Genomic DNA, 25,113 nt, shown 5'->3' on the forward strand with positions numbered 1-25,113 from the left:
GTGCCAAGAAACCAAAACCCCTCAACCTGCATTAAAAAGATAGTAGATAAATGCCAACACCGAAATACCATAGATCAGGATTGTCTGATTAAGGTTTTAAGCTGCCATCATAAAAGTGCTTAAATAAGCAATTATGAAAGCAATGCTTGAAACTAATGAAAAAGTATAAAGCAAAAAAATTTTAAATTTCAGCAAAAATAATAGAATATATAAGAACCAGTGGACATTTTAGAACTAAATATAAAGCAATTAAAAAATTATGTAACATCATCTGAGGTGGTCCTAAATGTATGCAGAGGAAATATATAAGACTATTGTAGATAGGGGAGTGCTAAAGGATTTAAAAACGGTAAGCTTTCCCTATTTCATTCCAATTGGTAAAAAGATGATGTCAGTAGACTGTAATCAATCATGTCTGTACTATGTAATGACTCAAATAACCACGAAAAAGGTATACAAAGAGAAATACTCTAAAACAGTATAAGCACATGAAATAGGTACAGATTTCTGCACCCATACAAAGCAGATTTCTAAATTCTCTTCAAGCAACCCACAAGAAGGAAACCAAAATAAAACAAAGAAATGAAACAAACAGATAGCAAACAGAAAAAAATGAAAATCCTTAACACATCAACAGTTAACACTAAATGTAAATAGTTTAAATAAATCAACTGAAAGACAAAGATTACTGGAGAGTAGATTAAAAACCATGCTGTTTATGAGAAGTTCATTTCAATATAGCATACATACCTGCTGTTTATGAGAAATTCATTTCAATATAGCAATATAGACAGATTGAAAGTAAAAGACTGGAATAAATATATCTTCTATATATTAATCAAAGGAAAGCAGGAATATTTATATTAATATCAGATAAAGTACACCAGAAAAAGAAAACTACCAGAGATAGAAAAGACTATTACATAATAATAAATGAGTCAATTCATCAAGAAAAAACACAGCAATCCAAAATGTCCATGTAGCAAGGACAGAAATAAATATGTGAAGTAAAACCTAAAAGAATTGAAATAGACAAATCTACGATTATAGTTGAAGACTTCAACCCTGTTCTCTAATTCACTGAATAGCTGGATAGAAAACCAGCAAAGGTACAGCACTCAACACAACCGTCAACCAAGACAATCTAATCAACATTTCTAGAACACACTATCTAACACAGAATACCCATTATTTTGAAGGGCACATGGAGCATACACCAGTGACATAAAACAAACCTCAACAAATTTGAAAGGATCAAAAGTAGGCAGTGTGTTTTCCAACCACAGTGAAACCAAAGTAGAAAACAGTAAAAGGAGTGTCAAAGGAAATAAAACAATATACTGAACAAAATAAAAGTGAAAAAGAACATGGATCAGATGCAGGCAACACAATGCTGAGAGGAAAATTTATGACATTAAACGCAAATATTAGAAAAAGGGAGATATTTCAGCTAGTAATCTAAACTCCCTCTTCAAGAAACTAGGTAAAGAGAAAACATAAACCAAAGCAGACAAAAGAAGGAAAGAAAAAAGTGAAGAAACCAGTGAAATAGAACAGAGAAAAACAACAAAAAAAATAAATCAAACAGAGCTGGTTCTTAAAAAAGATCAATAAAATTGACAAACGTCTAGCAAGACTGACCAAAAAAAGGAGAGAAGGAGACATTACTAGTATCAGGAAGCAAATGGGATATTACTCTAGGCCTTGTAGATATAAAAAAAGATAAAGAGAATACTATGAATAATTGTACACAGACAAATTTGACAACTTAGGCGACACGGACAAGTTCTTTGGAAAACATGCAGTTCTTCAACTAATCCAATATGAAACAGACACTTCAACAGCCCTACAACTTTTAAAACAAATCTCCAGACCTAGATAGTTACACTGGAGAATTTTACCAAGCATTTAAAGAATTAACACAAATTCTACACAATCTTATAGAAAATACAAGAATCTACCAAACATTTTAAGAATTAACATCCATTGTACACAGTCTCTTTGAGGAAATAAGAGGGGAAGCACATCTCAATTCATTTCATGAATTCAATATGACCCTCATACCAAGGCTAGACAAAGACAGTGCGAAAGAAAAATAAAAAAGCACAGCCCAATATCCAACATGACTAGAGACTCAAAAGTCCTAAACAAAATATTTGCTTGGTGATACGTATAAATATACACCATGATCAATGGAATTTGTTTCAGTTATGTAAGTCTGGTTCATTATTCAAAAATCAATGTAGTCTACCATGTTAACGGGGTAAAAAAGAAAAATCACATGATACATCAACCAATGCAGAAAAAATTCGACAAAATTCAACACACTCTTGTTATGAACACTTAAAAGCTTAACTATGAATAGCAGTGAACTTCCTCAACTTAATAACGAAAACCTTTAAAAAATCTATAGTAATATTGTACTTAATGGTGAAGGACCAAATGCTTTCCACTAAAAACAGGAACAAAGCAGTTTGCCATCACCGCTTACTCAACAATGTCTTACAAGTTCTAGTGACTGCACTATGACAAGGCATAAAAGTCATATAGATCAGAAAGAAAGAAATAAGGTTGTCCTTCCTTATTTTCCGATGTTGTGACTGTATACACACAAAATCTCAAGGAATACCAGGAAACTCTTAGAGCAAGTGAGTTCAACAAAGTCACAGAATGCAAGACCAACATACACAAATAAGTTACATTTATGAACACACAAACACTGAAATTAAAAATATCCTATTTAAAATAAGCTAAGAAAAAAAGAAAGAAAAGAAATAGGTGTAAATCTACCAAATCACGTACAAGACGCATAGGCTGAAAACTACAAAAATGATGAAAAAGAAGCAGATATTCCATGCTTATGAATTGGAAGATTCAACATATTTTGAAAATAATTGATTCCAAAGTCAAACTTGATCTTGATTTACATATTTAATTAAAGCCCTATAAAAAGTCCAGCAAGGCAACGGTAGCTACAAGACTGCATTTGACTGGCAGAGGGATAGACACATAGCCTCAACGGTAAATCAGTTAAGGGACAAATGTGCTTCCCTACATCTGCTATATATCTAACAGCTTATAAACAATTTTTGTGTAGTGGCCATTCTCAATAAATCTTGCAGGACTAATAACATGTTTGCACGAATCATTTGTACTTAAAACGAGTTATTCATTTTCTAATGCTGTGTATCTATAATTTTCTGACTTGATTTTCACATTGAAATACATGTAAATATGTTTATATACCAGAAGAAGACCAAGAGGTATTAATATTGGTTTTTAAAAGATAAGTAGAACTAATAGCATGAAGTTCTGTTACCACCTTTGATTAACTCAACAAAAATATTAACCTGGTGAACAGTTGCAACATCACTAATTACACATTAAACTAATTAGAAAAGTATTTTCCATATACTTCACTTTATCAGTATGCATGAAAATTTTTAAGAGTGTTGTTTATTCTCATATCCCAAACTAATTTTCAACAGTATTTCACTGTTTATTATCCTAGGTTAGCCTAAAATATAAAACAAATGTTAAAAAGCGACAATGGTGGCCGGCTCGGTGGGGTAGTGAAGTTCATATGCTCCCACTTCGGTGGCCTGGGGTTCGCAGGTTTGGATCCCAGACGTGGACCTACACATTGCTTATCAAGCCATGCTGCAGTGGTGTCCCACATACAAAATAGAGGAAGATGGGCACAGATGTTAGCTCGTGGCCAATCTTCCTCAGCAAAAAGAGAGGTACTGGCAATGGGTGTTAGCTCAGGCCTAGTCTGCCTTATCAAAAAATAAATAAATAAAAAAAAGCAACAATGGCTTTTCATACATGTATCTGTGTGAAGGATAATGCTACTCTATTTGTCTTTGCCAAAGTATTGTTCCAAAGTTAACATATGCCCCAAAAAGTTTAAAAATCTGGAACTATATACATTTACACTCTTGAAAATAGCAAGTTTTCTTTTATGAATAGAGAAATTTAAATTCAGAAAGAAAAAGTATACATCATTGTACTTCTATTTCTGCATAGATTACATCATGTTCACCACCAAAATACTAATTACAACCCATCACCACACACATGTACCGAATTATCCCTTTCACCCTCCTCTCTCCCCCCTTCCCCTCTGGTAACCACCAATCCAATCTCTGTCCCTATGTGTTTGTTTATTGTTGTTATTATCTACTACTTAATGAAGGAAATCATGCGGTATTTGACCTTCTCCCTCTGACTTATTTCGCTTTGCATTATACCCTCAATGTCCATCCATGATGTCACAAATGGCTGGATTTCATCGTTTCTTATGGCTGAGTAGTATTCCATTGTGTATATATACCACAGCTTCTTTATCCGTTCGTCCCTTGATGGGCACTTAGGTTGCTTCTAAGTCTTGGCTATTGTGAATAACGCTGAATAATGAACACATGGGTGCATGTACCTTTACAAATTGGTGTTTTCAAGTTCTTTGGATAAATACCCAGCAGTGGGATGGCTGGATCATATGGTAGTTCTATCCTTGGTTTTTTGAGGACTCTCCATACTGTTTTCCATAGTGGCTGCACCAGTTTGCACTCCCACTAGCAGTGTATGAGAGTTCCCTTCTCTCCACATCATCTCCAACACATGTTGTTTCCTGTCTTGTTAATTATAGCCATTCTGACGGGCGTCAGGTGATATCTCATTGTAGATTTGATTTGCATTTCCCTGATAGTTAATGATTTTGAAATTTTTACAATGTTATAAACCAATGTTACTGCAATAAACAAAAAATTAAAAAAGAAAAAAGAAAAAGTATAGATGGTAAATATCAAATGTAGTTGTTTATCATCATTTCAGTATTTGGAGAAATTGCAACGTCATGTTGCCCTACGATGTTACCAACCTAGGAATCAGAGACTAGGAATCCTCCATTACAGTTAGGACAAAGCCATGTGACATAACTCCTGGCATTCAGACACATATTTGAGACTTCAACATGAGAGTAGGAAGTGCTACATGGGTGGCGTCAGGGCACCTGCTGTTTGGCATTGTCACTTGTAATAGCTAAAATGTTCCACTGATTATGACTTCAGCAAGTGAAATGCTAGCATCTTGTACTCTGTGGAGCAAGAGTAAAAACAGACATCTCAGACTGGTTCTGAGTCATGGTTATGGACATTACTCCAGCCATAGTAGCATTTAGCCCGCTTCTTTCAACAATTTTGTGCAAGTTACCAACTAGCATCTTCTTTCAAAAACACAGCTCCAGTTGTGACAAAAGCATACATCACTGTGTAATCAGGACTCCAACGAAGTTGGGAATATATGAGCTCAGATAATTTCCACATGCCTGTTACTAGTCATAAGCCACCCTCCACCACGGCATCTCCCACGAGGCAACCCCATTTCTTCTTTCACCAAAGCCTGACTTTTTAAATGATGGCATAATGTATTCAATAAAATATAAAACTTAAAAGTGTACAGATTGATGAATATTTTAGCCATGCCACTAACTGAGGCACTTCCCAAAAGTTAAGATCCAGAACATTTCCAGTATACCAAGTCTTCTTGCACAATATTGTTACTCAACCCCACTGCACGATCAACTCTATTCTATCCTCTGAGTACCACAGATTAGTTTGCATATTCTTGAGTATCATATAAATAGAATTAATTTTGAGTTTAGTTTCCTTTGCTTCAAAACACTTCGGCGACACTCTTCCATGTTGTTCAAATGCATTTTTGTTGCTGTGTGGTGTTGTCTATGCTATATTGTCCTTTAAATTGTCTCTTCTTTCTTGTATATTATTAGATCTGCCTGATAGATAGTATTCAGAACACACCCAGATATGTAATAACAGACACACACATATACAGTTTCTTCATGAGTGGTATTGTGTCCTGAGAGGTACATGATGTCTGGTTGATTTTCTTTCTGTGATATTAGCAGCTACTGGAAGAAGATCAACATCTGGATATTACTAAAATGCCATTACTTAACCCCTGAGACATTTCCTATTTAATAATAATTTAAATAATTATTTTAATAATACTAAAATGCTATTTTCCCTTTTCACCACACTGATGCTTGCTTCCACTGATAGTGCAAGCACACTGGTGGTTGTGAGACTCCCAGGTCCCTATCAAGCATGGATCGAGACAGTAGCACAGCACTGTTCCTGTAGTCATTTTAAATCTTCACTGTCTCACATTCTCGGAGAAATAAGTAAATAAACGAAAGCAAGTTTCAGTTAAAAATGCCTCTGATGAAGCAAGTAAAAATGATGACCTTATTAACTCCCTAAACCATGAGTGCTTGTCTTTTTCTTTTGGGGCTCTGGGGTTCAACAACTGTTAGCTCTCTAGGCAGCCACACATGTCATGTGTGGCTTTTTTTGTGCTCAGTTTTGTGATATTGCAGGGGATCTTCCCTTGGAGAGGGTACGGGTGCATGTGTGAGGGAAGGAGGAAAGGAAGAAGAAAAGGCTTATTGTCTAGAGAGTCAGAAGAAGTACAGGTGGTATTCCTAAAGTCTTTAAGACGGTGCCTGCATCATGATCAAAATCCAAAGTCAGGTAAGCCCCAGTATTACCCACAAGAAAGAAAGCACATTAGGAAATCAGAATTCAGAGGTCATTTGAGCAAAGAAAACAGACCCCACTGCAGTTAGCCACTGTTCTGTTTAGCCGTCAGCCTTGTGTCTCTTTCTTCAGCAGTGTTAAGCTGGGACGCCATTTCCCCTGGGCAGGGAAACCCAGCATTGCTTACCCTGAAGCAGAGGAGGGGATAAAATAAGTAAATAAAGGAAGGAGGAAAGGGTGGAGTGAGTTAAGAAGGGAGGAAGGGAAACACTCTTCACCCCCCGCCCAAAGCCTCTCACCTCTTCTTACCTCAAGACCAGCTAATGGAAGCCACCAAACAAAAATTTCGCTATACATATTACTTGAGAAGTCACGTGCCTCTCACAGCCTCCTTTCACTGCCAGGCTGCTGAGCGTACAGGTCTTCCTGTTTCTACCCTGTGTGAAGCAACATCATATGCCAACAAGCTCCTAAAAATCCCTCTGGAACATAGTTGGCCTTGCATAAATAACAAGCATATGGTGAGCACCATTTTTTTGAGAGGCACTAACAGTGTTGCAGAAGACAAGGCCACCAGCCTTGGAACTTCACAGTTTTGAAGAGGAGAACTGTAAACTCCTTGTCATCAGTTTTACGTGGCTTTCACATGCGTTCATTTACTCACTCCCCAAATCCTCAGCCTTCATCTGAAGATACAAACAAAAGTATTAACAGGAGAGAAATCATGGCCTGCTGGTAGAGATGGCAAGTGGCAAAGCCAAAAATGGGACGCTTCTTCCTCCCACCTCAGTATCGTCCCCAAGTACTCTTAAAAGCTGCCAGTTCGCACAAGTGAAAGATGCAGCTCCCAAGGTTACACAGTTTGATAAAAAGCTTTTATTTTTGTTTTTATCCCTCATGCCTTCCTCAAATCACCAGGGCTGTTAACAGTTCAGAGAAGGGAGAGGGATCCACAGTTTCAGATTCAAGTGACACTTGAGGTAATCCTCCCATCTGCGGACACCACATGACTCCACAGAAGTGCTCACTCGCAGAAAATGTCTCAAAACACATGAAAGCAAGTTCGTTTTGAGAGAGGGAAGGAAGGAAAGTAACAAGCAGTATGTGCTTTCTAAATGTCCTCAACCTCATTTATCATCTCACCATCAATCCTCATCAACCCCATTTTCACTGTTGAGGTATATGATGGAGCCTCAGAGACATGAGGCTCTGATGCAGAATCACAGAAATCTCACAGATTTCTGACAGAATCACAAAAGTAAAGGAAAGGGCAAGGTGTTACCAGGATTGGAACCCTTAACCTATGGCTCAACTCAATCCAGCAAACAAAAGTGGTGTAGTGCTGGGAAAGTTGCAAGGCTGAATTAACTTAATTTATTGCATGACCCTGCTGGTTCTTCACACACACCACCTCAAAAAGCAGGCAGTGCTCTAGATCTGTCATTCTGGCCAGCATCTCCGAAGACAGAGCTTGTTGCACTCTGCATCTTAATGTGGGAAGGACACAGAAAAACAACAAACCAACACCTAGAGGTCAATGCATGGTCTTTCTATTTTTTACGGTGGGCCTCTTAGAAAGGAACAAACAGATTAAAGATCTTACTGGAGGGGCTGGCCCCAGGGCCGAGTCATTCAAGTTTGTGCTCTCTGCTTTGGAAGCCCGGGTCACAGGTTTGTATCCCAGGCATGGACATACTCCACTTGTCAGCCATGCTGTGGAGGCATCCCACATACAAAACAGAGGAAGACTGGCATGGATGTCAGCTCAGGGCTAATCTTCCTCAAGTGAAAAAAAAAAAAGAGGAAGATTGCCAACAGATGTTAGCTCAGCTTGAATCTTCCTCACCAAAAAAAGAAAAAAGGAAAAAAAAAAAGATCTTACTGTGCTATTGACAAAAATGTTGGAAATCTTTGTGACGAAGCTGTAACCATTGGCATCCTTCACACACACTACATCAAAAGAACCGGGATGCCTTTCTCTGTTGGTGATCACACCAATACAGCTGAGGAGGGCCCCACCAATCACCATATGCACATTGTCTAGAGGGAAAGGAAGATAAAAAGGAGACAGATGATTTTAAAACAAGACAGGTGACACCTTTAAAACCAATTAAAAGAGAGGGGTTCACCAGGAATAAATAAACATGTGGGGGGCATCATTCTAAAAATCGTAGTTCCGCGAACTCTTGTCACTGTGTAAACAAATATTATTTTTGAGTTAGACTACAGCCACAATCTAAAGGGAGATATTAAAGATTTCTAAAGTACAAGCTTGCCTTGCATTCTTTGTCCAACCACAATTCATTAAAGATTGAATAAATAATCATTTTGGGGTAGACAAAAATGGTGGGGTACGGTGGTGGGTGGACAGAGAGAATGGAGGCAGGTGGAACTGGGGCTGGGGAAACTGGAAAGAGGGATAAAGAGAAATTCAAGTTATAAAGAAGAGATTAAACAATAATGAAATGCCCTTAATGGGGCTCTGGCTAATGCAATCCTATGATTGTTTAGTGACTGAATCTTTCAAAGTTCCTAGGGCTGTCAGGGGCACGTGGAAGACACCCTAATACGCACTGGTTTAATCGACCTCAGCTTATTTTTCTTGTTCTTTAAAAACAACCTCTTCTAATCAACTGCTGTTTTTCTCTATGCTAAGAAAGCATATAGCATATGGAGGAAAATATGCATCACATTGAAAGACATGATTTATTCCCATTTCTGCTAAGTCAAAAACAGAAACAAGAATTTAATGGCTATGCAGAAAGTCAAAGTCTAATCTATCCAGAAAGACTGGGTGGGATACAGTAACATAATATAAATTTACTGTGTAGGGCACAGGCCACCTTGTCAAGGAGACAGGCTATACAAAGGTTTTAGGTACCACAGAATAAGCATGCTTGAAGAAAAACTTCCCCCAAAACCATCACCAATAAAGATTCAACCACCAACTCGTGTATGTGCCCTTCTTCAAGTGGAGAGCAACCCTCAAGTCAGAATGAAGCCTCTTTTATACCAAAAAACAATCAGCAACCTGAGACTCTCCAGAAAAAAATTGGAAATGATATACCACTTTGCAAGGGCAAATCATAATACATTTATCAAACTCTGGAAGACTGAAAGGAAGGAAAAATCACCTCAACTCAATCTGAACGTCTTAAGAATGAGGCTCTAGGACGGAAGAAACATATGACAATCTTGAAGGTAAAAACTGCTGGGCCTGACAGTGACCAAAACAGATGTCTACAGTCTGACACTCTAACACCAAAACAATGGTTGATCCAAGATGCAGATGGGTAATGGAAATCCATGACCAGCTGAATCTATATGAGTTGTTGTATGTGAGAAGCCACAGAAAGCAGAAGGACTGAAGGTTTTGCCTTGCCATTAGCAAGTGTACTGAAAGACAAAGAAGTGCCAGTTGTTGACAAATACGTAAGTGACTTTGTGAAAATTTTGCTATTACATTTGTTCCAAATAGTACAGGTAAGTCAGGAGAACTCCCACAGACCCTCATGTAAAAGCTAAGAACATGTAATGAAGGCCTTTAAAAGGGTTTAATGTGTTTCTTAGGTGAGTGTCACTGGCCTATCATTCAGGTCCTGTGGGAGTCGCTGAGAAGACAGGTAAGCTAGCAGCACCCAACACCCTCAATTATAGAACCACTTTCTTACACTATGCCTGGAGTGCAGAGGTAAGGAAGGCCTGAGAAAAAACATGTGTGACATGTCCCTTTCAAGCCGTGTAACAAAATGCAGGGCTTTATCTAGCTGGCAAGAGTAGAACAAATGCCTCACAGTGCCTATGTCAACTGAAAGGTGCACAAAGTTTTCTGTTTGTTTTCTAGAGCCCTTATGTGGGAACACCATGAATTTACTATGTGTGGGATAATAACCAGAGCTTAGTTACCCAGAACAAAATTCACACTCTAGATAACAGTTCCTTCACTTCGTTTGCCACTGTTTCTGAAAGTGAAGAGGGGCTACAGACTGATGGCACCACTTCATGAGAATATTAATTCTTACAAGTTTTGTCAAGTTCCAATAATAAGCCTCTGATATTCAGAATTGTGCCCACTAGGAGTCAGTAAATGTGGGCTAAGAGTTTGCATAAGAGTCACTGCTTTTAAAATTCTTGAATGTGTGAGCTCTATTCTTTGTGCCTGACTGTAAGGCAGCCCTCAAGACCACTCTGTACAGACACAGAGGTGTCCATATGGGCTTCCACCTCAACAAGTCCTAGAGTGGCCCTGCCAGTGGTCTGCATGTATAAAGGTTGGCCTGCAACACAGTTTTGCTCAACAAACTAGAGTGCCCATCACCCTTTGGACCTCTGTACAGCTGCTGGCCAGAGAGAAAGTCCTTTCTTCTATAGCAGTCACAGTGAGAATGAAAGGGACTGCCCATTTTTGTTTTTTTTTTTTGCTCCTTTTTTTTTAAATTTTTTGTTTATTGCAGTAACATTGGTTTATAACATTGTAAAAATTTCAGGTGTACATCATTGTACTTCTATTTGACAACAGAGATTAAGTATGGAGGGATATGTCAGCTAAAACATCCTCGAACCTCCAGTTGATGGTATTGGCGGGCAAAGGTTACTTTGGACAAACCTTCCTGCTTTTGAAAACAAACACAAATACTGCATAAAAATACTTAAAACCCCTTCTAAAAGGATCTAAGGAGTGAGAAGAAGGAATTTCCAGTCTCCAAACAAGGAGCGAAAGGAACTCAAGAGCCTGGAAATGGATTTTGCCTTTTGTCCTGAGACCAATCAGCTTTCTTTTTGATGCCCTCCCAGGGCCATGGGAATAGAAATAAAAGCCCAGGGCTAAGTCTCAGGGTGAAAGCTTGGTCTCATAGGAGACCCTGCACACAATTAGCTGGGCCGCAAAGAGCCATACCCCCCAAGCACGTGAGCCAAAAACAATCCTGTGTTCCTAATGACTTAAAGCCTAATGACTTTCACACTGCCTGGCCAGCACAGGAATTTCAAACCTTGGTCAAGGAGGTCTCAGCCTGACCGACATCCCAGAGACCAGACAGATGCAAATACACATCATGTCAGAAGGAGGGCTGAATTGTCTTAGCCCTCACAGTGTTTCTGTACATCACCTGCAGTGTCCAGCATGGAGGGAACCAAGACACCATGATAAAGAACCACCACTTGCAACAGTCAGGCTCAAAGAGACTTCAGAACTTGCAACAAGCCTGATAGTATCTGCAAGGACAAAAAACAGTTTTGGCAACGTGACGCGGCAGATCTGAAAAACAATCAGGCAGAACTTTTAGGAATGAAATATACAGTAACTGAAATTAAGAACTGAACAAAATGGTGTTACCCTCAGTTGAAGACAAAATTAGAAAAGTGGAGGGTGCTGAGAAGCAACTGCTCAGAACTCACCACGGAAAAGACAGAAAGATGAAAAGCAGAGACGAGTGGATGAGTCAGAGTACCATGAGAAGGTTTAATACAGGTTAAATCCAAGCCCCAAAAAGAGAGGAGAGAGGAAAGATGGGGACACAACATGATATTTGAGAACACAGTTTTCCAGAACAAGACTGGAAACCCTTCAAGTCCCAAGAATGTTAACGGGGAGAGCGACAAGTCTCAAGTCCTTCTTCTGCCCTAGAAGAGGATAAAAAAAGCTGACTAATTTTGAACTTTGGCAACTTCAATCTGCATGCTCTTAACTCCAAGAGTTATCAGTAAAATAACAGAATCAGAAGTGGTTAACATTTAAAACCATTGAGGAAAAAGAAATAAAAAATTGGAATGTTATAAGATAACCAATCCAAGAGAAGATCTGCAAGAGAGGGGAGAAAAACGCTGTGCAAAGAAGAGGCTGGACAAGGAGAAAGCACCATAAAAAAGAGATAAACGTCAATAAATTACATCAAACTTAGATAGGCTAAACAAAAAGCCAGAGGTAAACTGCATCGAAAAACAGAACACAAATCTGGTTGTCGGGATTTACCCACGATCTGGAGATATCAAAGAACTGAATAAAAACTGATAAGCTACGTGAATACTAAGCAAAACGATGCTATAAAGGATGAACTTCCAGGGAGATATTGTACTTTTAATTTGCATGTTCTGATAGCCTCAAAATACATAATTGCAAAAACTGACAAATGTAAAAGGAGAAATGGCCCAAACTGCGTTCCTTGAGGGAGAACTTAATAGACGATGGTCTGGAATTGACAGCACAAGCAGCTAAAACAAGCAGCAGCAAAACAAAAGAACAGGACAGGACAGCATATAAAAGCGAGCAATCAGACATATATAGAACATCACACTCACATTCCTGGAGTCTATATTCGATTAGTAACCAAAAATGTCTCCATTGTGCCCACCTTCTGGTGGGGCAAGTGTGAATCTTGAACGTGTTGTAGGTGAAGCAGGCAGAATGGTAAGAGCGTGCATGTGTGTGTGTGTGCTTGTGTGTGGAGAAGGCTATGTTTCTGCATGCAGTTATGCATATGTGCTTTTGTGCCCACTCCTGGGTATGTACCTGCCCACAAGAGCAAGGTTTTGCAGAAGATGAAGAGGGAAAAATCTGGTAGCTGAGACACAGGCATACAATCAGGCCACAAAAGTTTCTACTGTCACAAAAGAAATGACTGAAAATCCAGTTTGGAAGAACGCATAGCAGAACAGGATCAATAATTCACTTCCTCAGGAGGAAGTCAAGAAGGCAGCATAGGCAGACTCTGAACTCACCTCCTCCCACGGACACAGCCAATTTACAACTACTCGTGGAAAAATTACCCCTGAGACAGAACTGAAAACTGGATAAGAGGAACTCCTGCAACAAGGGAAATTCCTAACTGAGGTAGATGACGCAGAAACTCCCTTCTGAAGAGGAAAAACGCCGCCTTCACAAGTCTCAGCACCTCACGGCTGCCCTGGAGCAGCCCAAAGGTACACAGCCCTCCCCAGAGGAGCAGGGACCTGAGCCGGGGAGTGCCCCAGCTGGGGGCATTTTGTGGACCCAGGACAATTGAGACGAGTGGCATAATATCTGACTTTGCCTGCTACTAAAACATTGGGGAATACCCCCAAAAGAGCTGGTTCACAAAGAAATTAAAACTAGTTCTTAAAGGGCCCATGCGCAAACTCACCCATTTCAGAAAGCAACCTAAAATCAGCAGAAAGAAAGGTGCACAGTGCCTTGGTGAAAAGAGACTCACCTAATAAGCCCTGAGTGATATCGGTGAGTCCCTCTCCAGGGACTGGGACATTGGCGGCGGCCATTGTTGTGGCCAGGTGTGGGCGTGCTGACACAGACGCCATTGGAGTTCTCCCTAAGGCCTGATAGCCCAGGGTCTGCCACACCCACTAGAGCACTGATTTAATCCAGCTCAGCCAGGGCAGGCAGCCCACCCTAGAGACTGGCTCCACCCAACAATAAGCCCTCAGGCAACTTGTGGGCCTATATAGATTGGTGACTGGATTCTCTGCAGCCTGGCAACTGAGCCCACTTCAGTGGGGCAGGGCATGCACAAGGAGTGGGTGGAGAATGTAGGGCACTGGTGGAGTGTGTGGAGCTCCCACCGTGGAGAGACTGGGTCTGCTTCGGGTGGTCGGGGCATGCACATGGGGCAGGACTGTGTTGACTGTGTGTGTGGACCTGTGGGCGGCAGGGCTTGTCAGCCTCAGAAGACTTGTGCTTCTCAAAGACCCACATAGGGTGTTTGCCTCACCTTCCAAAGCCTGAAACAATTGGGTGCTCCCATGCCTGAGGCCAGCCCCACCTAGCTGCAATCCTCAGAGAGCTGACAAGAGACCTAAAGCCTGGAGACTTATAGCAATTGTAAGGCCCTGAGCCTAACAACCTGCCATGCTGGGGGCCTACTCACTTAAAAGAAATACTGCAACACAAATGTGGTATTAGAACTTGCAGACAACTATGCTGGGGCTCCCCACACCTGATAAAGAGACTGAAGGGCCCACAACAACTACAAGCAGCTGAGCATTACAACAGCTGGCCAGGAGCATAACTCAGCCTCCCTGGGCGCATACACGGAGAGCAAACAGGCCACAACAGAAGGACACACGTAGCTAACATAGGGGTCAGCCCTGGAACACTGAGAACTGAGGCAAGCACACTGCAGGCCTCCTAAGCCATCACTTACATAAGGTCACCTATCCAAGAACAGGAGACGTAGCTGACCTACCTAATACGTAGACACAAGCACAGGGAAAGAGGCAAAATGAGGAGGCAAAGGAATACATTCCAAGTAAGGGAACAGGACAAAACCCCAGAAAAGGAACTAAGTGAAAAAGAAATGAGCAACCTACCCGACAGAGAGTTCAAACAAAGAGTGTTAAGGATATTCACTGATGTAGGGAGAAGAATAGATGAGCTCAGTGAGAATGTCAACAAATAAATGGAAGATATAAAAAGGAGCCAATCAGAAATGTAGAATACAATACTGGAAATGAAAAATTCACTGGAGGGACTCAAAAGCAGACTAGAGGATACAGAAGAAGGGATCTGTGAGCTGGATGAAAAACTAGAAGAAATTACCCAAGGTGAACAGGTAAAAGAGAAAGGAGTTAAAAAGAGTGAGGACAGTCTAAGAGACCTCTGGGACAACATCAAGCGCACTAACATCTGTGTTATAGGTGTCCCGGAAGGAGGAGAGCAAGACAAAGGGGCAGAGAATCTATTTCAAGGAATAATAGATGAAAACTTCCCTAACCTAAGGAAGGAAACAGACATCCTGGTACAGGAAGCACAAAGAGCCCTAAACAAGATAAACCCAAAGAGGCCCACACCAAGACACATCATAATCAAAATGTCCAGAATTAAAGATAAAGAGAAAATCCTAAAAGCCACAAGAGAAAGACAAGTTACATACAAAGGAAACCCCATAAGGCTATCAGCTGACTTCTCAGCAGAAACCTTACAGGCTAGAAGAGAGTGGCACGATATATTTAAAGTGCTAAAAGGAAAAAACTTACAGCTAAGAATACTCTACCCAGCAAGGTTATCATTCAAAATGGAAGGAGAGTTCAAAAATTTCCCAGACAAGCAAAAATTAAAGGAGTTTGTCACCAGGAAACCAGTGTTACAAGAAATGTTAAAGGGACTGATTTAAGGGGAAAAGAGAAGACCACAAATAGGAAAAATTATCTATTTCCATGATAAGAGGGTAATGGATGCAAATGCACAAAAAAGAGGTTAGATGTGATATCAAAAACATAAAAGGAGGGAGGAGGGGAGTTAAAGAGTACAGCTTTCAGACAGAGGTCAAACTGAAGAGACCATCAATTCTGTACAGAAGGAGAAAGGAACAGAGAAGGACTACTAAAAAATGGCAGTAAGTACATACTTATCAATAGCTACTTTAAAGGTCAGTGGAATAAATGCTCCAATTAAAAGGCCTAGGGTGGCTGACTGGATAAAAACACAAGACCCATATATATGCTGCATACAAGAGACACACTTCAGACCTAAAGACGCTCACAAACCGAAAGTGAAGGGATGGAAAATGATACTCCATGCAAATGGCAATGAAAAGAAAGCTGGAGTAGCAATACTCATATAAGACAAAATAGACTTTAAAACAAAAACTGTACAAAGAGACTAAGAAGGACATTACATAATGATCAAGGGAACAATCCAACAAGAGGATATGACACTTGTAAATATCTATGCACCCAATGTAGGTGCACCTAAGTATATAAAGCAGTTATTAACAGTCATCAAAACAGAAATAGACAGTAACATAATAATAGTAGGAGACTTTAACACTCCACTTACACCAAAGGATAGTTCATGCAAACAGAAGATCAGTAAGGAAACATTGGCCTTAAACGACACACTAGAACAGATGGACCTAGTAGGTATATACAGAGCATGCCATACAAAAACTGAAGAATACACATTCTTTTCAAATGCACATGGAACATTCTCCAGGACTGATCACATATTAGGCCACAAAACAAGTCTCCCTAAATTTAAGAAGATTGAAATAGTACCAAGCATCTTTTCTGACCACAACGGTATGAAACTAGAAATCAACCATAGGAAGAAAATCAGAAAAGGCACAAATACGTGGAGATTAAACAAAATGCTACTAACAACGACTGGGTCAATGAAGAAATCAAAGAAGAAATCAAAAAATACCTGGAGACAAATGAAAATGAAAATATGACATGCCAGAATTTATGGGATACAGCAAAAGCGGTTCTAAGAGGCAAGTTTATAGCAATACAGGCCTATCTCAACAAACAAGAAAAATCTCAAATAAACAATCTAACAGTGCCCCAAAAGGAACTGGAGAAAGAAGAACAAACAAAGCCCAGAATCAGTAGAAGAAGGGAAATAATAAAAATCAGAGCAGAAATAAATGAAAGAGAGACCAAAAAACAATAGAAAAAATTAACAAAACCAAGAGCTAGTTCTGTGAAAAGATCAACAAAATCGACAAACCTTTAGCTAGACTCACCAAGAAAAAAAGAGAGAAGGCTCAAATAAGTAAAATCAGAAAGGAAAGAGGAGAAATTACAACAGACACCTCAGAAATACAAAGATTATAAGAGAATACTATGAAAAGCTATATGCCAACCAATTTGACAATCTGGAAGAAATGGATAAATTCTTAGAATCATACAACCTTCCAAAACTGGATCAAGAAGAAGTAGAGAATTTGAATAGACCAATCACCAGTAAGGAGATCAAAACAGTAATCAAAAACCTCCCCAAAAATAAAAGTCCAGGACCAGACGGCTTACCTGCTGAATTCTGCCAAACATTCCAAGAAGACTTAATACCTATCCTTCTCAAACTCTTCCAAAAAATTTAGGAGCAGGGGAAGCTCCCTAACTCATTCTACAAAGCCGACATTACCCTGATACCAAAACCAGACAAGGACAACACAAAAAAAGAAAATTACAGGCCAATATCACTGGTGAACATCGATGCAAAAATCCTCAACAAAATACTAGCAAATCACATACAACGATACGTTAAAAAGATTATACACCACGATCAAGTGGGATTTATTCCAGGTATGCAGGGATGGTTTAACATTTGCAAATCAATCAACATGATACACCACATTAATAAAATAAAGAATAAAAATCACATGATCATCTCAATAGATGCAGAGAAAACGTTTGACAAGATACAGCATCCATTTATGATAAAAACTCTGAATAAAATGGGGATAGAAGGAAAGTACCTCAACACAATAAAGACCATATATGACAAACCCACATCCTCAATGGTGAGAAACTGAAAGCTATTGCTCTAAGAACAGAAACTAGACAAGGATGCCCACTGTCACCACTCCTATTTAACATAGTACTGGAAGTCCTAGCCAGAGCAATCAGGCAAGAGAAAGAAATAAAAGGGATCTAAATTGGAAAGGAAGAAGTGAAACTGTCACTATTTGCAGATGACATGATTTTGTATATAGAAAACCCTAAAGAATCCATGAGATATCTTTTAGAAGTAATAAATGAATATGGTAAAGTTGCAGGATACAAAATCAACATGCAAAAATCAGTTGCATTTCTATACACTAACAATGAAGTACCAGAAAGAGAAATTAAGAATACCATCCCATTTACAATTGCAACAAAAAGAATAAAATACCTAGGAATAAACTTAACCAAAGAGGTGAAAGAGCTGTAACATGGAAAACTCTAAAACATTGCTGAAAGAAATTGAAGAAGACACAAAGAAATGGAAAGATATTCCGTGCACTTGGATTGGAAGAATTAACATAGTTAAGATGTCCATACTTCCTAAAGGCATCTATAGAGTCAATGCAATCCCTCTCAAAGTTCCAACAACATTTTTCACAGATATGGAACAAAGAATCGTAAAATTTATATGGAACAACAAAGACCCCGAATAGCTAAAGAAATCCTTAGAAAAAAGAATAGAGCTGGAGGTAACACACTCCCTGATTTCAAAATATACTACAAAGCTATAGTAACCAAAACAGCATGGTACTGGCATAAAAACAGACACACAGATAAATAGAATAGAATCCAAAGCCCAGAAATAAACCCACAAATCTATGGAAAGCTAATCTTTGACAAAGGAGCCAAGAACATGCAATGGAGAAAAGAAAGTCTCTTCAATAAATGGTGTTGGGAAAACTGGATAGCCACACGCAAAAAAATGAATGGAGATCCTTACCTTACACCATACACAAAAATGAACTCCAAATGGATTACAAGCTTGAATGTAAGACCTGAAACTGTGAAACTTCTAGAAGAAAACATAGGCAGTACGCTCTTCGACATTGGTCTTAGCAACATATTTTCAAGCACCATGTCTGACCGGGCAAGAGAAACAATAGAAAAAATAAACAAATGGGACTACATCAAACTAAAAAGCTTCTGCACAGCAAAGGAAACCATCAACAAAACGAAAGGACAACCTAACAATTGGGAGAAGATATTTGCAAACCATACATCTGATAAGGGCTTAATCTCCAACATATATAAAGAACTCATGCATCTCAACAACAAGAAAACTACCAACCCAATTAAAAAATGGGCAAAAGACCTGAACAGACGTTTCTCCAAAGAAAATATACAGATAGCCAACAGACACATGAAAAGATATTCAAAATCATTAACTATGAGGGAAATGCAAATCAAAACTACAATGAGATATCACCTCACGCCCGTCAGAATGGCTATCATTAACAAGACAGGAAACAACATGTGTTGGAGAGGATGTGGAGAGAAGGGAACTCTGATACACTGCTGGTGGGAGTGCAAACTGGTGCAGCCAGTATGGAAAACAGTATGGAGATTCCTCACAAAATCAAGGATAGAACTACCATATGATCCAGCTATTCCACCGCTGGGTATTTATCCAAAGAACTTGAAAACACCAATGCATAAAGATACATGCACCCCTGTGTTCATTGCAGCGTTATTCACAATAGCCAAGACTTGGAAGGAACCTAAGTGCCCATTAAGGGACGAATGGATAAAGAAGATGTGGTATGTATACACAATGGAATACTACTCAGCCATAAGAAACGATGAAGTCCTGCCATTTGTGACAACATCGGTGGACATTGAGGGTATTATGCAAGTGAAACAAGTCAGAGGGAGAAGGTCGAATACCATATGATTTCCTTCAGTAAGTAGTAGATAATAACAACAATAAACAAACACATACAGACAGAGATTGGATTGGTAGTTACCAGAGGGGAAGCGGGGAAGGAGAAGGGCGAAAGGGATACTTCGGCACATGTGCGTGGGGATGGGTTGTAATTAGTATTTGGGTGGTGAACATGATGTAATCTATACAGAAATAGAAGTATAATGATGCACACTTGAAATTTATACAATGTTATAAACCAATGTTACTGAAATAAACAAAAAATTAAAAAAAAGAATTGACTTCCTCAGATGAGACTTATCACTGATAATATTATCCTTCTGTATTGTATTTTTTTCACTTCTGATCCAATCAAATTGGTCTTACATATTCAAGAGATACAGTTGAACAGAAAAAGAAAAGAAAAAGAAAGGAACACAAGTTCAAACTGCATACAAACAGAAAGAAACAAACCTACCCACTAACAAACTTAACCAGGCATAGAGAAAATGGTGTCTAGTAAAGACAGATCTAGCCTTTGCCTTTCTCCTCCTCCTAAGGATGAGGATCATATACAGAACATATAGAGGACTAAGAGTGATCTCTTGGTCCTCGGAATGTGCAGCCAGACATGATAAGAGTGACTTGGTTTACTTGGGGGTCGCTGGCTACACCCAACAGACTAACCTGGCAATATACAGTCTGGGCTTTGGGCCATTTGGTATCTGCTCCACCACTGGAGGGACTGGAGGCTAAGATCAGGCACCAGGGTGGTCAAGCCACATCTATGTGACTGATCCCCAATAAAACCTCTGGACGCTAAGACTAGTGTGGGCCTCCCTGGTTGGCAATACTCCATTTGCACTGTCACTCATCGCTGCCAGGAATAGTGAGCAATACCAGTTACTCCACTGGGAGAAGACAACTGGCAGGTCTGTGTGTATAGCTTTCCTGGACCTTGCTCTATTGTACCTCTTCCGTTGGCTGACCTTAATCTGTATCCTTTCCCTGTAATAAATTGTAACTGTGAGTGTAACAGTTTTCAGTGAGTATTGCCAGTGCCTCCAAAGGATTATCAAATCCAAGGGCAGTTTGGGAATCCCAAATTTGCAAGTGCTGTCAGATATTAGGGTGTGGTACTGAGCACTGCAAGCTAACACTTCAACTGCTAATAATGTAATAGTGCCAGGTAAATAATCCCCAGAACACAATTCCAGGGTCAAAAAGAACTACAACGAAACGTTGCCTTCACTCAGTGGATTTTGTGTGACTAGGTTTGCAAAAGTTGAGATAACAGCATAATGGGCCCTCAGGTACCCACCGCCTCCAGCTTCAACATTTTTCAACCCCTGGCCAACATTCATTCATCTTCACCTAAGCAGTCCAGCACTGGATCATTTTGAAACAAATGATCTTCAAATCATTTGAACCTGTATGCCTCTCTGAAAGGCAAGTAACTGTATCTGATTGCTTGTCTCTCGAGTCTCTTGCAGTCTACGCTCTCCTCTCTCTTTTTGTCCACGTTTGATTCCATTCAAGACAAGAATACTTCATGCACTGCCACTCGGAGGCTTGTTATCTCTTTTGCTGTCATGATCAAATCAAACAACGGGTTAGCATGTCACAGGCATGACCCAAAGAATTTACCATCCCCTCTCAAGGTTTTCACGTAACAAGAAGACTTTTAAATTTTGACACCAATGTGGTATTCTGGTCTACAATTTAGAAGTCAACAGCAAATAACCAGGAGCTCAGGCAGCACAGGTGCAAGGTCCTTGTGGTGAAAGAATAATTGAACGACCTCTGGCTGTGCAGCACTGAATTCAAAACAGTGAGGGGACCGCTGGGGTTAAAAGAGGCCCAAAGGAATTACCACAAACTGCAATGTGTGAGAATCTTGGCTGGTCCTGGGTTGGGCTGGGGGGAGCGGACACACACACAGGGATGAGAGAGGCAGAGAGGGCACAAAAGCAACAGAGCAAGATGTTAACTATCATCTGCAGGAGGCAGAAATTAAGTTGCCATCGCTTGTTGTCCTTGTCCTATTTTTTTCAGCTTTTCTCCATTTGGGGGAATTCTGTTGAAGCAAGTTGCGGAAAATATTTTACTTCCTTAGCACATCAGATACCAGCAAACACTCGATGTGAACCTCTGTCAGAGGAGTCTGGGGCGTGGGGAAGAGAAACAATAAGTCAGCAGACAGAGCTTTTCTCCATCACTAGGCTAAGGTTATTTGGACACCTTCAGCCCATCAAGCCTCAAGGAACACACTTAAAATTTATCACACTGGAAACAGGAAGTCCTGCCCTGCTGCCCATCACCCCCTCCAGCAAAGTGTGGTGTATATAGGTAAATGCTTTCATTTATACAGCTAAACTGCTTTGGTTGACAGATGCAGCCCGAAGGGAGGACACAACACTCTACTGTCAAGAACCCAGTGCAAGTCCAAGAGACCATCTGGCAACCTCTTTTACTATTAGAGAGAGCCAAAAGTGGGGATTGGGATGATAGCTGGACTCAAGGAGAACATCTCCACCCGAAGCAATAGGCCTTATCGCTCTAACTGTCGTGTTTCAGTTCTCTCTAACAAAGATGGGAGTGTGGGTGGAATAGAAGAAAGCAACGGGAAAAGGAAGGAAGAGAGAGAGAGAGGAGGAGGAAAGGAGGGAGGAAAACAAACAAAACCTTACCAGGGTCAAATCTGAAGAAGTCAGTTATCTTGGCAGTCCCTAAATGAATCTCTACTCTGTCCTTCACCTTGGTGAGAGGATCTGGGTATCAGACGGCATGAGCATCATGAATCACCAGGAGCGGGAACCCCTTGGTACCCAGAGTTATCTTCCTCCCTTTGCACAATTTGGTCTATCACACACAGCAAGGAAAACCAACTTAAAATACAAAAACAGAGGCAGCCACAATGGTCATCTAAGTATCATCTCACCTATTTTCAGCATTGTCTCAGAGAAGGGGCGGTGCTGGGAAAACCTTTGTTGCCCAGGCTCAGAGCTGATAATCCGCCATACTGAATTAGTAATTTAGCCACTTGGGAAACCTGGCCCACAGCGAATCTTTGTTTCAGAACCTGCTGGTAGCTGCTGGAAGGGTACGCATCTGAACTAACCTCTAGCCCTTCAGCACAGGCTACAAACCTGCTGCTTGACACACCTAAGTGAGCCACAGATCGACCTGCCCATTATCCACTTCTCAGGAACATATTATTTCTAACTGACGGGTCTTGTCCTGCAACTCTGAGAAGGCACTGGCAAAGAGCCCCAGCAACCAATTTAACTCTACCATTGCTAACAACATGATGTCTGCACGACCAGGTTAGGTGAAACAGCCGTCTGTGGCCAGCCAGACGCCATCTGCACACAACTCTCTTTTCTCTCAACTTGCTTTTAAGCGGCATTCCCCACTATCTACTTCCTATTTCTCCTCGTTCACATGTGACACTCTGGCCAAGCTCAAATAATATCTACCTGGAGCTGTTCAAAACACCTCACATCGAGTACATGCATCATCAGTCCAGTGGTTATCCAAGCCCTGCTGTGTTCCAAAAGGGATTTTTAGGAGCTTCAAATGGTACACTCTGTTAGCTCAAATAAACATAACCCATTTGTGTTGAACATACCCATCTTGTGTGACTTAGGCTCCCCACCGGCTGTCACCTGTTAAGAGTGACAAAGCGGGTTGTCCTTCCAGCTTTGCTAGAATAAAAAGCTTGCAGAAATTTAAAAGTTGCCATAAATTTCACACTCCTTGAACCGAGCAGAAACTCCTCTGGAGTCTCAGGTCAGGACACGATTTTGGGCAAATGTGAAAGTAACAAGGACAAAGGCAGAAAGAGCCAGATGACCAGGAAACCTCCTAAAGGTGCACTCCAGGTGGACTCCAGGGCCTTCTCTTTTTATCAGCTCCCACATCTCCTCCACGGATATTCTACTCCCTCCTCCATCTTTAGGCTCTCAGCAGTGAGTGAGGTTCACAGCTTGCTGCTTAGCATTGCTTCTGATCTGCACAGGACATGGGTATAAAAGGACATGCTAAGCAAAGTAACCAGAGCTAGGGCTCTCTCCGGCACAAGAACGCACTGGGTTCAAGTACTGTCCCCTTGGCCTAGGAGATGTGGGGTCTTGCGTCATTTGCGAAACGGGAATAACTACAACACCCTCCTCCACCTAAAAGAGCCAATAAGAGGGCAGAAAGAGGTAAACGGTCATAGAGGACTTGGGAAGGCAGTTTAAATGTCAGCTAGCATTACTTCTGCTGCTGTGGATCCAACACTGTGCAAGGCACTACACAGAGGTAAGCCCGCTGAACACAACCCAACAACCCAAGAAGGCAAAAATGACTGCCCCAGTTCCACACTTGTGGAACTCAGGCCTTACTAACTTAGCCAATTAAGGTAAATCTGGGCTTCGCCAACCTGGCGTATCCGAGCCCACTTGGTTACGCCAAAGCCTGGCTCCTGCCTGGTCGATCTGTTGAGAGGCATTGCACCCCAGGTCAAAGTCGGTGGTTGGCACACCCATCTGGCCATCCTCTTCAGTGAGTGTTCACTTTGTTTACTCTGCCCTCCCTCCTTCCCCAGACCCGACCTGAGGCTCCCATGGACCATCATTCAAGTAAACATCATGACCATATCCGACTTTCCTGGACACCCAGTTAAGCACAGAAATGAAGCCTGCCTAGCTTCCCTGGTCAGAGCTACCTACTCAACCCACCACAGGAAAACCTGAGAGAAAACACAGAGGTCCTACACAAATGTAAAAGTTAGAGGAACACCTGTACACCGTGCAAACGTGCCAATGAAATATCTTGAAAGCCAGAGGCACACCAAGGGCAATCTGGGCTGACTGAGTGCTTTTCTTTCAGAAGGAAAAGGAAAACCACAGCCTTTCCTCCTGCCCTGCCAACACGTGCCCACCCCCAAATAAACAACTTCAGGAACGCATCTGGGTCCAGACTTCTGTGGGGTGCTAATGGGCAAAGCATCAGAAAGATGCGCGCACGCGCGCACACGCACACACACACACACACACACACAAAAGCCACAGCGAGTAAAACTTCTGTTCTACCGGCCGCCATGGTGAGGCACAGGAGAGAGGTCCTTTGAGAGCTCAGGGCCTGGGAGAAGAGTCTGGATGGGTCTTGGGAGGGCAGAAATGAACATAGGAATGGGGGCAGAACGAGAGCAAAGCAAAGTGCACACCCAGGGAATGGACATGCCACCTGAGGGAACCTGGGGATGTGTTTTGTGGAATGATGGTGGGGGGTGGGTGCTGTCACTAAGATGCTGAATACAATTTGGGTCATTCCTTTAAACCAGGTATGCAAATCCCAGTGAGGGGAGAAAGACCCAATGCACAACCAATTTCAACAGACAGAATTAGGTACCGGGACAGAAAATGCTCAGGGTATGGTGCTACAGTAGATAAAATACTTAAGTCTGCTGAGGTGGAAGAACATGGACAC

The 25,113-nt window shown here is 40.9% G+C and overlaps 1 pseudogene; it reads right to left on the minus strand.

Annotated features, from left to right (window-relative positions):
• Positions 1-6,645: 6,645 nt before the first annotated feature.
• Positions 6,646-25,113, minus strand: part of LOC147911659 (small ribosomal subunit protein eS4, Y-like) — a 30,107-nt pseudogene continuing 11,639 nt past the window's right edge.

Source organism: Ceratotherium simum, chromosome Y (assembly GCF_057802395.1).
Source record: "Ceratotherium simum simum isolate JZ-2026a chromosome Y, ASM5780239v1, whole genome shotgun sequence".
NCBI classification, from domain to species: domain Eukaryota; kingdom Metazoa; phylum Chordata; class Mammalia; order Perissodactyla; family Rhinocerotidae; genus Ceratotherium; species Ceratotherium simum.